This window comes from Balaenoptera ricei, chromosome 16, assembly GCF_028023285.1.
Source record: "Balaenoptera ricei isolate mBalRic1 chromosome 16, mBalRic1.hap2, whole genome shotgun sequence".
Lineage (NCBI taxonomy): Eukaryota > Metazoa > Chordata > Mammalia > Artiodactyla > Balaenopteridae > Balaenoptera > Balaenoptera ricei.
In genome coordinates, this window is record NC_082654.1 from 80,907,150 (window position 1) to 80,922,940 (window position 15,791).

Here is a 15,791-nt window from a genome sequence, read left to right on the forward strand (position 1 = left end):
CTTCAACCACAGAAATTACTACACCTACCACCAACAGAAGAACACCTCCTTGTACCACAGACCCTGTTACTCCTACCACCACCAAGAGCACTCCTACTTCTACCACAGAAACTACTACTCCAACCACCACAACGAACACTCCTACTTCTACTGCAGAAAATACTGCTCCTATCACCACCACGAGCGAACTACATCTACCACAGACACTACTACTCCTTACACCATCACGAGCTCTCCTACTTCTACTAGAGGAACTACTACTACCAAGACCACGAGCGCTCCTATTTCTTCCACAGACTGTGCAACTCCTACCACCACCAAGGGCGCTCCTACTTCTCACACAGAACATGCTGCTCCTACCACCACCATGAGCAAAACTACTTCTAATAGAGACCCTGCTACTCGTAACACCACCCTGAGAGCACCTACTTCTACCACAGGCACTGCAACTCCTACCACCACAATGAGTGCTCCTAATTCAATCACAGAAACAAAAACTCCCACCAGCACCACGAGTGCCCCTACTTCTACTACAGACACTAGTACTCCTACCACAACCAGGAACGCTCCTACTTCTACCACAGGAAGTACTACTAATACCACGGGAACGAGCACAACAACTTCTACCACAGACAGTGCTATTCCTACCACCACCACGAGCTCTCCTACTTCTACCACAGACACTACTACTCCTACCACCACCACGAGTGCAACTACTACTACCACTGAAACTACTATTCCTACCACCACCATGAGTGCACATATGTCTACGAAAGTCATTACTACTACCAACCACACGATCACCAGTCCTTCTACCACAGAAACTACTACTCCTACCTCCACCACAAGAGCACCTACTTGTTCCACAGACCCTGTGACTCCTACCACCACCAAGAGCACTCCTACTTCTACCACAGAAACCACTACTCCAACAACCACAATGAACACTGCTACTTCTACTGCAGAAACTACTGCTCCTACCACCACCACGAGCGAACTACATCTACCACCAACACTACTATGCCTAACACCATCACGAGCGCTCCTACTTCTACCACAGACACTATTACTCCAAGAAACACCATGAGCTCTCCTCCCTCTACCATAGACACTACTCCTCCTACCAACACAACGAGCGCTCCTACTTCTATCAAAGAAACTACTACCCTACCACCACCATGAACGCTCCTACTTCTACCACAGAACATGCAACGCATACCACCACCACAAGTGTTACTACTTCTACCACAATACCTGCTTCTCCCACCACCACCGCGAGTGGATCTTCTTGTACCCCAAAACCTTCTACTCCTACCAACACAACGAGAGCACCTACTTCTACCACCGGCCCTGCTACCTCTACCTCCATCACGAGCGATTCTATTTCTACAACAGAAACTACTACTCCTACCAACAGGAAGAGAGCTCCTACTTCTTCTACAGAAACTACTATTCCTACTACCACCACGAGCGCAACTACTTCTACCACAGACCGTACTACTCCTACCACCACCCCGAGTGTAAGTACTTCTACCACAGACACTACTGCTCTTACCACCACCACGAGTGCAAATACTTCTACCACAGACACTAGTGTTCCTACCACCAACACTGGTGCCAGTACTTCTACCACAGAAACTACTACTCCTACACCCACCACGAGCGCAACTACTTCTACCACAGACATTTCTACTGCTATCACAACCATGAGCCTCCTACTTCTATCAGAGACCGTGCAATTACTACCAGGAGGACTAGCGCTCTTCCTTCTAACACAGACACTACTACGCCTACCTCCATCACTAGCCCTTCTACTTCTACCACCATACCTGCTACTTCTACCACCACCATGAGCACAACTACTTCTACCACAGACACTACGATTCCTGTCACCACCACAAATGCTCATACAAATACGAAAGAGAATACTACTCCTATCACCCCCACGAGAACCACTGCTTCTAACACAGACACTACTACTCTTACCACTATCACGAGAGAACCTATTTGTACCACAGACCCTGCTATTCCTATCACCGCCACGAGCACTGCGACTTCTACCACAGAAACTACTACTCGTAACACCACCATGGGCGCTCATACTTCTACCAAAGACACTACTACACCTTCAACCACCACGAGCGCTCATACTTCTACCAAAGACATTATTACTCCTAGAACCACTACGACCACCACTACTGCTATCACAAACGCTACTAATCCTATCACAACCACGGGAGCACCTACTTCTACCACAGACCCTGATATTCCTACCAACACCCTGAGCTCTCCTACTTCTACCACAGAAACTACTACTACTACCACCAACACGAGCACTCCTACTTCTACCACGGAAACTACTAATTCTCCCTCCACCACGAGCACAGCTTCTACTACCACAGACAATACTACTCTTACAACCACCACCAGTGCTCCTACTTCTACCACAGACACTACTACTCCAAGCACCTCCACGAGCACTCCTACATCTACCACAGACACTACTACTCCTACCAACAAAATGAGAACTCCTTCTTCTACCAAAGAAACTACTACCCTACCACCACCATGAGCACTCCTACTTCTACCACAGAACATCCAACTCCAAGCACCACCACAGGCGATACTACTTCTAGCACAAAACCTGCTACTCCTACCACCACCACGAGTGCAACTACTTGTACCACAAAATATGCTACTCCTTCCAACACGACGAGAGCACCTACTTCTACCACAGGCCCTGCTACTCCTACCTCCATCACGAGCGATCATACTTCTACCCCAGAATCTACTGCTCCTACCACCAAGAGTGCTCCTACTTCCACCACAGAAACTGCTAGTTCTCCCACCCCCACGAGCACAACTACTTCTATCAGAGCACTACTACTCCTACCACCAGAACGAGAGCCACTACTTCTACCCTAGAAACTACTACTACCACAAACACCACGAGTGCTTCTTCTTCTACCACAAAACCTGTTATGCCTACCACCACCACGAGCGATCCTACTTCTACCACAGACACTACTACACCTACCACCACCACGAGCAATCCTACTTCTACCACAGAATCAACTACTCCTAACACCACCACAAGCGCTCCTGCTTCTACCACAGAAAGTACTACTCCTACCACCAGCACGAGCGCAACAACTTCTACTACAGACACTAATACACCTACAACCAAGATGAGTGCTCCTACTTCTACCACAGTCACCACTACTCCCACCAACACCACGAGCGCTCCTACTTCTACCACAGACAGTCCTACTCCTACCACCACCATGAGCGCTCCAACCTCTAAGGAAGTATCTAGTACTCTGAACACCACCACGAGCTCTCCTACTTCTACTAGAGAAACTACTACTACCAAGACCACGAACGCTCCTACTTCTTCCACAGACTGTGCAACTCCTACCACCACCAAGTGCGCTCCTACTTCTAACACAGAACATGCTGCTCCTACCACCACCACGAGCAAAACTACTTCTAACAGAGACCCTGCTACTCGTAACACCACCCTGAGAGCACCTACTTCTACCACAGGCACTGCAACTCCTACCACCACAATGAGCGCTCCTAATTCAACCACAGAAACTAAAACTCCCACCAGCACCACGAGTGCCCCTACTTCTACTACAGACACTAGTACTCCTACCACCAACAGGAACGCTCCTACTTCTACCACAGAAACTAATACCAATACCACAGGAAGGAGCACAACAACTTCTACCACAGACAGAACTATTCCTACCACCACCACGAGTTCCCGTACTTCTACCACAGACAATACTACTACCTCCACCACGAGCACAAGTACTTCTAGCACATAAACTACTACTCCTACCACCACCACGAGTGCAACTACTACTACCACTGACACTACTACTCCTACCACCACCACGAGTGCGCATATTTCTACGAAAGACTTTACTACTCCTACCTGCCCCACGATCACCAGTCCTTCAACCACAGAAACTACTACACCTACCACCAACAGAAGAACACCTCCTTGTACCACACACCCTGTTACTCCTACCACCACCAAGAGCACTCCTACTTCTACCACAGAAACTACTACTCCAACCACCACAACGAACACTCCTACTTCTACTGCAGAAAATACTGCTCCTATCACCACCACGAGCGAACTACATCTACCACAGACACTACTACTCCTAACACCATCACGAGCGCTCCTACTTCTACCACAGACACTATTACTCCAAGAAGCACCATGAGTGATCTCCTCCCTCTACCACAGACACTACTCCTCCTAACAACACAACAAGCGCTCCTACTTCTATCAAAGAAACTATTACCCTACCACCACCACGAGCGCTCGTACCTCTAACAAAGTATCTAGTACTCTGAACACCACCACGAGCTCTCCTACTTCTACTAGAGGAACTACTACTACCAAGACCACGAGCGCTCCTATTTCTTCCACAGACTGTGCAACTCCTACCACCACCAAGTGCGCTCCTACTTCTCACACAGAACATGCTGCTCCTACCACCACCACGAGCAAAACTACTTCTAACAGAGACCTGCTACTCGTAACACCACCCTGAGAGCACCTACTTCTACCACAGGCACGGCAACTCCTACCACCACAATGAGCGCTCCTAATTCAACCACAGAAACAAAAACTCCCACCACCACCACGAGCGCCCCTACTTCTACTACAGACACTAGTACTCCTAACACAACCAGGAACGCTCCTACTTCTACCACAGGAACTACTACTAATACCACGGGAACGAGTACAACAACTTCTACCACAGACAGTACTATTGCTACCACCACCACGAGCTCTCCTACTTCTGCCACAGACACTACTACTCTTACTACCATCACGAGTGCAACTACTACTACCACTGAAACTACTATTCCTACCACCACCATGACTGCACATATGTCTACGAAAGTCATTACTACTCCTACCAACCACACGATCACCAGTCCTTCTACCACAGAAACTACTACTCCTACCTCCACCACAAGAGCACCTACTAGTTCCACAGACCCTGTGACTCCTACCACCACCAAGAGCACTCCTACTTCTACCACAGAAACCACTACTCCAACCACCACAACGAACACTGCTACTTCTGCTGCAGAAACTACTGCTCCTACCACCACCACGAACGAACTACATCTACCACCGACACTACTATGCCTAACACCATCACGAGCGCTCCTACTTCTACCACAGACACTATTACTCCAAGAAACACCATGAGCTCTCCTCCCTCTACCATAGACACTACTCCTCCTACCAACACAACGAGCGCTCCTACTTCTATCAAAGAAACTACTACCCTACCACCACCATGAACGCTCCTACTTCTACCACAGAACATGCAACTCAGACCACCACCACAAGTGTTACTACTTCTACCACAATACCTGCTTCTCCTACCACCACCGCGAGTGGATCTTCTTGTACCCCAAAACCTTCTACTCCTACCAACACAACGAGAGCACCTACTTCTACCACAGGCCCTGCTACCTCTACCTCCATCACGAGAGATCCTATTTCTACAACAGAAACTACTACTCCTACCAACAGGAAGAGAGCTCCTACTTCTTCTACAGAAACTATTATTTCTACTACCACCACGAGCGCAACTACTTCTACCACAGACCGTACTACTCCTACCACCACCCCGAGTGTAAGTACTTCTACCACAAACACTACTGCTCTTACCACCACCACGAGTGCAAATACTTCTACCACAGACACTAGTGTTCCTACCACCAACACTGGTGCCAGTACTTCTACCACAGAAACTACTACTCCTACACCCACCACGAGCGCAACTACTTCTACCACAGACATTTCTACTGCTATCACAACCATGAGCCTCCTACTTCTATCAGAGACCGTGCAATTACTACCAGGAGGACTAGCGCTCTTCCTTCTAACACAGACACTACTATGCCTACCTCCATCACTAGCCCTCCTACTTCTACCACCATACCTGCTACTTCTACCACCACCATGAGCACAACTACTTCTACCACAGACACTACGACTCCTGTCACCACCACAAATGCTCATACAAATACGAAAGAGAATACTACTCCTACCACCCCCACGAGAACCACTGCTTCTAAAACAGACACTACTACTCTTACCACTATCACGAGAGAACCTATGTGTACCACAGACCCTGCTATTCCTATCACCACCACGAGCACTGCGACTTCTACCACAGAAACTACTACTCGTAACACCACCATGGGCGCTCATACTTCTACCAAAGACACTACTACACCTTCAACCACCACGAGCGCTCATACTTCTACCAAAGACATTATTACTCCTAGAACCACTACGACCACCACTACTGCTATCACAAACGCTACTAATCCTACCACAACCACGGGAGCACCTACTTCTACCACAGACCCTGATACTCCTACCAACACCCTGAGCGCTCCTACTTCTACCACAGAAACTACTACTACTACCACCAACACGAGCACTCCTATTTCTACCACGGAAACTACTAATTCTCCCTCCACCACGAGCACAGCTTCTACTACCACAGAGAACACTACTCTTACCACCACCACCAGTGCTCCTACTTCTACCACAGACACTACTACTCCAAGCACCTCCACGAGCACTCCTACATCTACCACAGACAGTACTACTCCTACCAACAAAATGAGCACTCCTACTTCTACCAAAGAAACTACTATCCTACCAGCACCATGAGCACTCCTACTTCTACCACAGAACATGCAACTCCAAGCACCACCACAGGCGATACTACTTCTAGCACAAAACCTGCTACTCCTACAACCACCACGAGTGCAACTACTTGTACCACAAAATATGCTACTCCTTCCAACACGATGAGAGCACCTAATTCTACCACAGGCCCTGCTACTCCTACCTCCATCACGAGCGATCATACTTCTACCCCAGAATCTACTGCTCCTACCACCAAGAGTGCTCCTATTTCTACCAAAGAAACTACTAGTTCTCCCACCTCCACGAGCACAACTACTTCTACCAGAGCACTACTACTCCTACCACCAGAACGAGAGCCACTACTTCTACCCTAGAAACTACTACTACCACAAACACCACGAGTGCTTCTTGTTCTACCACAAAACCTGTTATGCCTACCACCACCACGAGCGATCCTACTTCTACCACAGACACTACTACACCTACCACCACCACGAGCAATCCTACTTCTACCACAGAATCAACTACTCCTAACACCACCACGAGCGCTCCTGCTTCTACCACAGAAAGTACTACTCCTACCACCAGCACGAGCGCAACAACTTCTACTACAGACACTAATACACCTACAACCAAGATGAGTGCTCCTACTTCTACCACAGTCACCACTACTCCCACCAACACCACGAGCGCTCCTACTTCTACCACAGACAGTCCTACTCCTACCACCACCACGAGCGCTCCTACCTCTAAGGAAGTATCTAGTACTCTGAACACCACCACGAGCTCTCCTACTTCTACTAGAGAAACTACTACTACCAAGACCACGAACGCTCCTACTTCTTCCACAGACTGTGCAACTCCTACCACCACCAAGTGTGCTCCTACTTCTAACACAGAACATGCTGCTCCTACCACCACCACGAGCAAAACTACTTCTAACAGAGACCCTGCTACTCGTAACACCACCCTGAGAGCACCTACTTCTACCACAGGCACTGCAACTCCTACCACCACAATGAGCGCTCCTAATTCAACCACAGAAACTAAAACACCCACCAGCACCACGAGCGCCCCTACTTCTAGTACAGACTCTAGTACTCCTACCACCAACAGGAACGCTCCTACTTCTACCACAGAAACTACTACTAATACCACGGGAACGAGCACAACATCTTCTACCACAGACAGAACTATTCCTACCACCACCACGAGTTCCCGTACTTCTACCACAGACAATACTACTACCTCCACCACGAGCACAAGTACTTCTAGCACACAAACTACTACTCCTACCACCACCACGAGTGCAACTACTACTACCACTGACACAACTACTCCTTCCACCACCACGAGTTCGCATATTTCTACGAAAGACTTTGCTACTCCTACCTGCCTCACGATCACCAGTCCTTCAACCACAGAAATTACTACACCTACCACCAACAGAAGAACACCTCCTTGTACCACAGACCCTGTTACTCCTACCACCACCAAGAGCACTCTTACTTCTACCACAGAAACTACTACTCCAACCACCACAACGAACACTCCTACTTCTACTGCAGAAAATACTGCTCCTATCACCACCACGAGCGAACTACATCTACCACAGACACTACTACTCCTTACACCATCACGAGCTCTCCTACTTCTACTAGAGGAACTACTACTACCAAGACCACGAGCGCTCCTATTTCTTCCACAGACTGTGCAACTCCTACCACCACCAAGTGCGCTCCTACTTCTCACACAGAACATGCTGCTCCTACCACCACCACGAGCAAAACTACTTCTAACAGAGACCTGCTACTCGTAACACCACCCTGAGAGCACCTACTTCTACCACAGGCACGGCAACTCCTACCACCACAATGAGCGCTCCTAATTCAACCACAGAAACAAAAACTCCCACCACCACCACGAGCGCCCCTACTTCTACTACAGACACTAGTACTCCTAACACAACCAGGAACGCTCCTACTTCTACCACAGGAACTACTACTAATACCACGGGAACGAGTACAACAACTTCTACCACAGACAGTACTATTGCTACCACCACCACGAGCTCTCCTACTTCTGCCACAGACACTACTACTCTTACCACCATCACGAGTGCAACTACTACTACCACTGAAACTACTATTCCTACCACCACCATGACTGCACATATGTCTACGAAAGTCATTACTACTCCTACCAACCACACGATCACCAGTCCTCCTACCACAGAAACTACTACTCCTACCTCCACCACAAGAGCACCTACTAGTTCCACAGACCCTGTGACTCCTACCACCACCAAGAGCACTCCTACTTCTACCACAGAAACCACTACTCCAACCACCACAACGAACACTGCTACTTCTACTGCAGAAACTACTGCTCCTACCACCACCACGAATGAACTACATCTACCACCGACACTACTATGCCTAACACCATCACGAGCGCTCCTACTTCTACCCCAGACACTATTACTCCAAGAAACACCATGAGCTCTCCTCCCTCTACCATAGACACTACTCCTCCTACCAACACAACGAGCGCTCCTACTTCTATCAAAGAAACTACTACCCTACCACCAACATGAACGCTCCTACTTCTACCACAGAACATGCAACTCAGACCACCACCACAAGTGTTACTACTTCTACCACAATACCTGCTTCTCCTACCACCACCGCGAGTGGATCTTCTTGTACCCCAAAACCTTCTACTCCTACCAACACAACGAGAGCACCTACTTCTACCACAGGCCCTGCTACCTCTACCTCCATCACGAGAGATCCTATTTCTACAACAGAAACTACTACTCCTACCAACAGGAAGAGAGCTCCTACTTCTTCTACAGAAACTATTATTTCTACTACCACCACGAGCGCAACTACTTCTACCACAGACCGTACTACTCCTACCACCACCCCGAGTGTAAGTACTTCTACCACAAACACTACTGCTCTTACCACCACCACGAGTGCAAATACTTCTACCACAGACACTAGTGTTCCTACCACCAACACTGGTGCCAGTACTTCTACCACAGAAACTACTACTCCTACACCCACCACGAGCGCAACTACTTCTACCACAGACATTTCTACTGCTATCACAACCATGAGCCTCCTACTTCTATCAGAGACCGTGCAATTACTACCAGGAGAACTAGCGCTCTTCCTTCTAACACAGACACTACTACGCCTACCTCCATCACTAGCCCTCCTACTTCTACCACCATACCTGCTACTTCTACCACCACCATGAGCACAACTACTTCTACCACAGACACTACGACTCCTGTCACCACCACGAATGCTCATACAAATACGAAAGAGAATACTACTCCTACCACCCCCACGAGAACCACTGCTTCTAACACAGACACTACTACTCTTACCACTATCACGAGAGAACCTATGTGTACCACAGACCCTGCTATTCCTATCACCACCACGAGCACTGCGACTTCTACCACAGAAACTACTACTCGTAACACCACCATGGGCGCTCATACTTCTACCAAAGACACTACTACACCTTCAACCACCACGAGCGCTCATACTTCTACCAAAGACATTATTACTCCTAGAACCACTACGACCACCACTACTGCTATCACAAACGCTACTAATCCTACCACAACCACGGGAGCACCTACTTCTACCACAGACCCTGATATTCCTACCAACACCCTGAGCGCTCCTACTTCTACCACAGAAACTACTACTACTACCACCAACACGAGCACTCCTATTTCTACCACGGAAACTACTAATTCTCCCTCCACCACGAGCACAGCTTCTACTACCACAGACAATACTACTCTTACCACCACCACCAGTGCTCCTACTTCTACCACAGACACTACTACTCCAAGCACCTCCACGAGCACTCCTACATCTACCACAGACAGTACTACTCCTACCAACAAAATGAGCACTCCTACTTCTACTAAAGAAACTACTATCCTACCAGCACCATGAGCACTCCTACTTCTACCACAGAACATGCAACTCCAAGCACCACCACAGGCGATACTACTTCTAGCACAAAACCTGCTACTCCTACCACCACCACGAGTGCAACTACTTGTACCACAAAATATGCTACTCCTTCCAACACGATGAGAGCACCTAATTCTACCACAGGCCCTGCTACTCCTACCTCCATCACGAGCGATCATACTTCTACCCCAGAATCTACTGCTCCTACCACCAAGAGTGCTCCTACTTCTACCAAAGAAACTACTAGTTCTCCCACCCCCACGAGCACAACTACTTCTACCAGAGCACTACTACTCCTACCACCAGAACGAGAGCCACTACTTCTACCCTAGAAACTACTACTACCACAAACACCACGAGTGCTTCTTCTTCTACCACAAAACCTGTTATGCCTACCACCACCACGAGCGATCCTACTTCTACCACAGACACTACTACACCTACCACCACCACGAGCAATCCTACTTCTACCACAGAATCAACTACTCCTAACACCACCACGAGCGCTCCTGCTTCTACCACAGAAAGTACTACTCCTACCACCAGCACGAGCGCAACAACTTCTACTACAGACACTAATACACCTACAACCAAGATGAGTGCTCCTACTTCTACCACAGTCACCACTACTCCCACCAACACAACGAGCGCTCCTACTTCTACCACAGACAGTCCTACTCCTACCACCACCACGAGCGCTCCTACCTCTAAGGAAGTATCTAGTACTCTGAACACCACCACGAGCTCTCCTACTTCTACTAGAGAAACTACTACTACCAAGACCACGAACGCTCCTACTTCTTCCACAGACTGTGCAACTCCTACCACCACCAAGTGTGCTCCTACTTCTAACACAGAACATGCTGCTCCTACCACCACCACGAGCAAAACTACTTCTAACAGAGACCCTGCTACTCGTACCACCACGAGAGCACCTACTTCTACCACAGGCACGGCAACTCCTACCACCACAATGAGCGCTCCTAATTCAACCACAGAAACTAAAACACCCACCAGCACCACGAGCGCCCCTACTTCTAGTACAGACTCTAGTACTCCTACCACCAACAGGAACGCTCCTACTTCTACCACAGAAACTACTACTAATACCACGGGAACGAGCACAACATCTTCTACCACAGACAGAACTATTCCTACCACCACCACGAGTTCCCGTACTTCTACCACAGACAATACTACTACCTCCACCAGGAGCACAAGTACTTCTAGCACACAAACTACTACTCCTACCACCACCACGAGTGCAACTACTACTACCACTGACACAACTACTCCTACCACCACCACGAGTTCGCATATTTCTACGAAAGACTTTGCTACTCCTACCTGCCTCACGATCACCAGTCCTTCAACCACAGAAATTACTACACCTACCACCAACAGAAGAACACCTCCTTGTACCACAGACCCTGTTACTCCTACCACCACCAAGAGCACTCCTACTTCTACCACAGAAACTACTACTCCAACCACCACAACGAACACTCCTACTTCTACTGCAGAAAATACTGCTCCTATCACCACCACGAGCGAACTACATCTACCACAGACACTACTACTCCTTACACCATCACGAGCTCTCCTACTTCTACTAGAGGAACTACTACTACCAAGACCACGAGCGCTCCTATTTCTTCCACAGACTGTGCAACTCCTACCACCACCAAGGGCGCTCCTACTTCTCACACAGAACATGCTGCTCCTACCACCACCATGAGCAAAACTACTTCTAATAGAGACCCTGCTACTCGTAACACCACCCTGAGAGCACCTACTTCTACCACAGGCACTGCAACTCCTACCACCACAATGAGTGCTCCTAATTCAATCACAGAAACAAAAACTCCCACCAGCACCACGAGTGCCCCTACTTCTACTACAGACACTAGTACTCCTACCACAACCAGGAACGCTCCTACTTCTACCACAGGAAGTACTACTAATACCACGGGAACGAGCACAACAACTTCTACCACAGACAGTGCTATTCCTACCACCACCACGAGCTCTCCTACTTCTACCACAGACACTACTACTCCTACCACCACCACGAGTGCAACTACTACTACCACTGAAACTACTATTCCTACCACCACCATGAGTGCACATATGTCTACGAAAGTCATTACTACTACCAACCACACGATCACCAGTCCTTCTACCACAGAAACTACTACTCCTACCTCCACCACAAGAGCACCTACTTGTTCCACAGACCCTGTGACTCCTACCACCACCAAGAGCACTCCTACTTCTACCACAGAAACCACTACTCCAACAACCACAATGAACACTGCTACTTCTACTGCAGAAACTACTGCTCCTACCACCACCACGAGCGAACTACATCTACCACCAACACTACTATGCCTAACACCATCACGAGCGCTCCTACTTCTACCACAGACACTATTACTCCAAGAAACACCATGAGCTCTCCTCCCTCTACCATAGACACTACTCCTCCTACCAACACAACGAGCGCTCCTACTTCTATCAAAGAAACTACTACCCTACCACCACCATGAACGCTCCTACTTCTACCACAGAACATGCAACGCATACCACCACCACAAGTGTTACTACTTCTACCACAATACCTGCTTCTCCCACCACCACCGCGAGTGGATCTTCTTGTACCCCAAAACCTTCTACTCCTACCAACACAACGAGAGCACCTACTTCTACCACCGGCCCTGCTACCTCTACCTCCATCACGAGCGATTCTATTTCTACAACAGAAACTACTACTCCTACCAACAGGAAGAGAGCTCCTACTTCTTCTACAGAAACTACTATTCCTACTACCACCACGAGCGCAACTACTTCTACCACAGACCGTACTACTCCTACCACCACCCCGAGTGTAAGTACTTCTACCACAGACACTACTGCTCTTACCACCACCACGAGTGCAAATACTTCTACCACAGACACTAGTGTTCCTACCACCAACACTGGTGCCAGTACTTCTACCACAGAAACTACTACTCCTACACCCACCACGAGCGCAACTACTTCTACCACAGACATTTCTACTGCTATCACAACCATGAGCCTCCTACTTCTATCAGAGACCGTGCAATTACTACCAGGAGGACTAGCGCTCTTCCTTCTAACACAGACACTACTACGCCTACCTCCATCACTAGCCCTTCTACTTCTACCACCATACCTGCTACTTCTACCACCACCATGAGCACAACTACTTCTACCACAGACACTACGATTCCTGTCACCACCACAAATGCTCATACAAATACGAAAGAGAATACTACTCCTATCACCCCCACGAGAACCACTGCTTCTAACACAGACACTACTACTCTTACCACTATCACGAGAGAACCTATTTGTACCACAGACCCTGCTATTCCTATCACCGCCACGAGCACTGCGACTTCTACCACAGAAACTACTACTCGTAACACCACCATGGGCGCTCATACTTCTACCAAAGACACTACTACACCTTCAACCACCACGAGCGCTCATACTTCTACCAAAGACATTATTACTCCTAGAACCACTACGATCACCACTACTGCTATCTCGAACGCTACTAATCCTATCACAACCACGGGAGCACCTACTTCTACCACAGACCCTGATATTCCTACCAACACCCTGAGCTCTCCTACTTCTACCACAGAAACTACTACTACTACCACCAACACGAGCACTCCTACTTCTACCACGGAAACTACTAATTCTCCCTCCACCACGAGCACAGCTTCTACTACCACAGACAATACTACTCTTACAACCACCACCAGTGCTCCTACTTCTACCACAGACACTACTACTCCAAGCACCTCCACGAGCACTCCTACATCTACCACAGACACTACTACTCCTACCAACAAAATGAGAACTCCTTCTTCTACCAAAGAAACTACTACCCTACCACCACCATGAGCACTCCTACTTCTACCACAGAACATCCAACTCCAAGCACCACCACAGGCGATACTACTTCTAGCACAAAACCTGCTACTCCTACCACCACCACGAGTGCAACTACTTGTATCACAAAATATGCTACTCCTTCCAACACGACGAGAGCACCTACTTCTACCACAGGCCCTGCTACTCCTACCTCCATCACGAGCGATCATACTTCTACCCCAGAATCTACTGCTCCTACCACCAAGAGTGCTCCTACTTCCACCACAGAAACTGCTAGTTCTCCCACCCCCACGAGCACAACTACTTCTATCAGAGCACTACTACTCCTACCACCAGAACGAGAGCCACTACTTCTACCCTAGAAACTACTACTACCACAAACACCACGAGTGCTTCTTCTTCTACCACAAAACCTGTTATGCCTACCACCACCACGAGCGATCCTACTTCTACCACAGACACTACTACACCTACCACCACCACGAGCAATCCTACTTCTACCACAGAATCAACTACTCCTAACACCACCACAAGCGCTCCTGCTTCTACCACAGAAAGTACTACTCCTACCACCAGCACGAGCGCAACAACTTCTACTACAGACACTAATACACCTACAACCAAGATGAGTGCTCCTACTTCTACCACAGTCACCACTACTCCCACCAACACCACGAGCGCTCCTACTTCTACCACAGACAGTCCTACTCCTACCACCACCATGAGCGCTCCAACCTCTAAGGAAGTATCTAGTACTCTGAACACCACCACGAGCTCTCCTACTTCTACTAGAGAAACTACTACTACCAAGACCACGAACGCTCCTACTTCTTCCACAGACTGTGCAACTCCTACCACCACCAAGTGCGCTCCTACTTCTAACACAGAACATGCTGCTCCTACCACCACCACGAGCAAAACTACTTCTAACAGAGACCCTGCTACTCGTAACACCACCCTGAGAGCACCTACTTCTACCACAGGCACTGCAACCCCTACCACCACAATGAGCGCTCCTAATTCAACCACAGAAACTAAAACTCCCACCAGCACCACGAGTGCCCCTACTTCTACTACAGACACTAGTACTCCTACCACCAACAGGAACGCTCCTACTTCTACCACAGAAACTAATACCAATACCA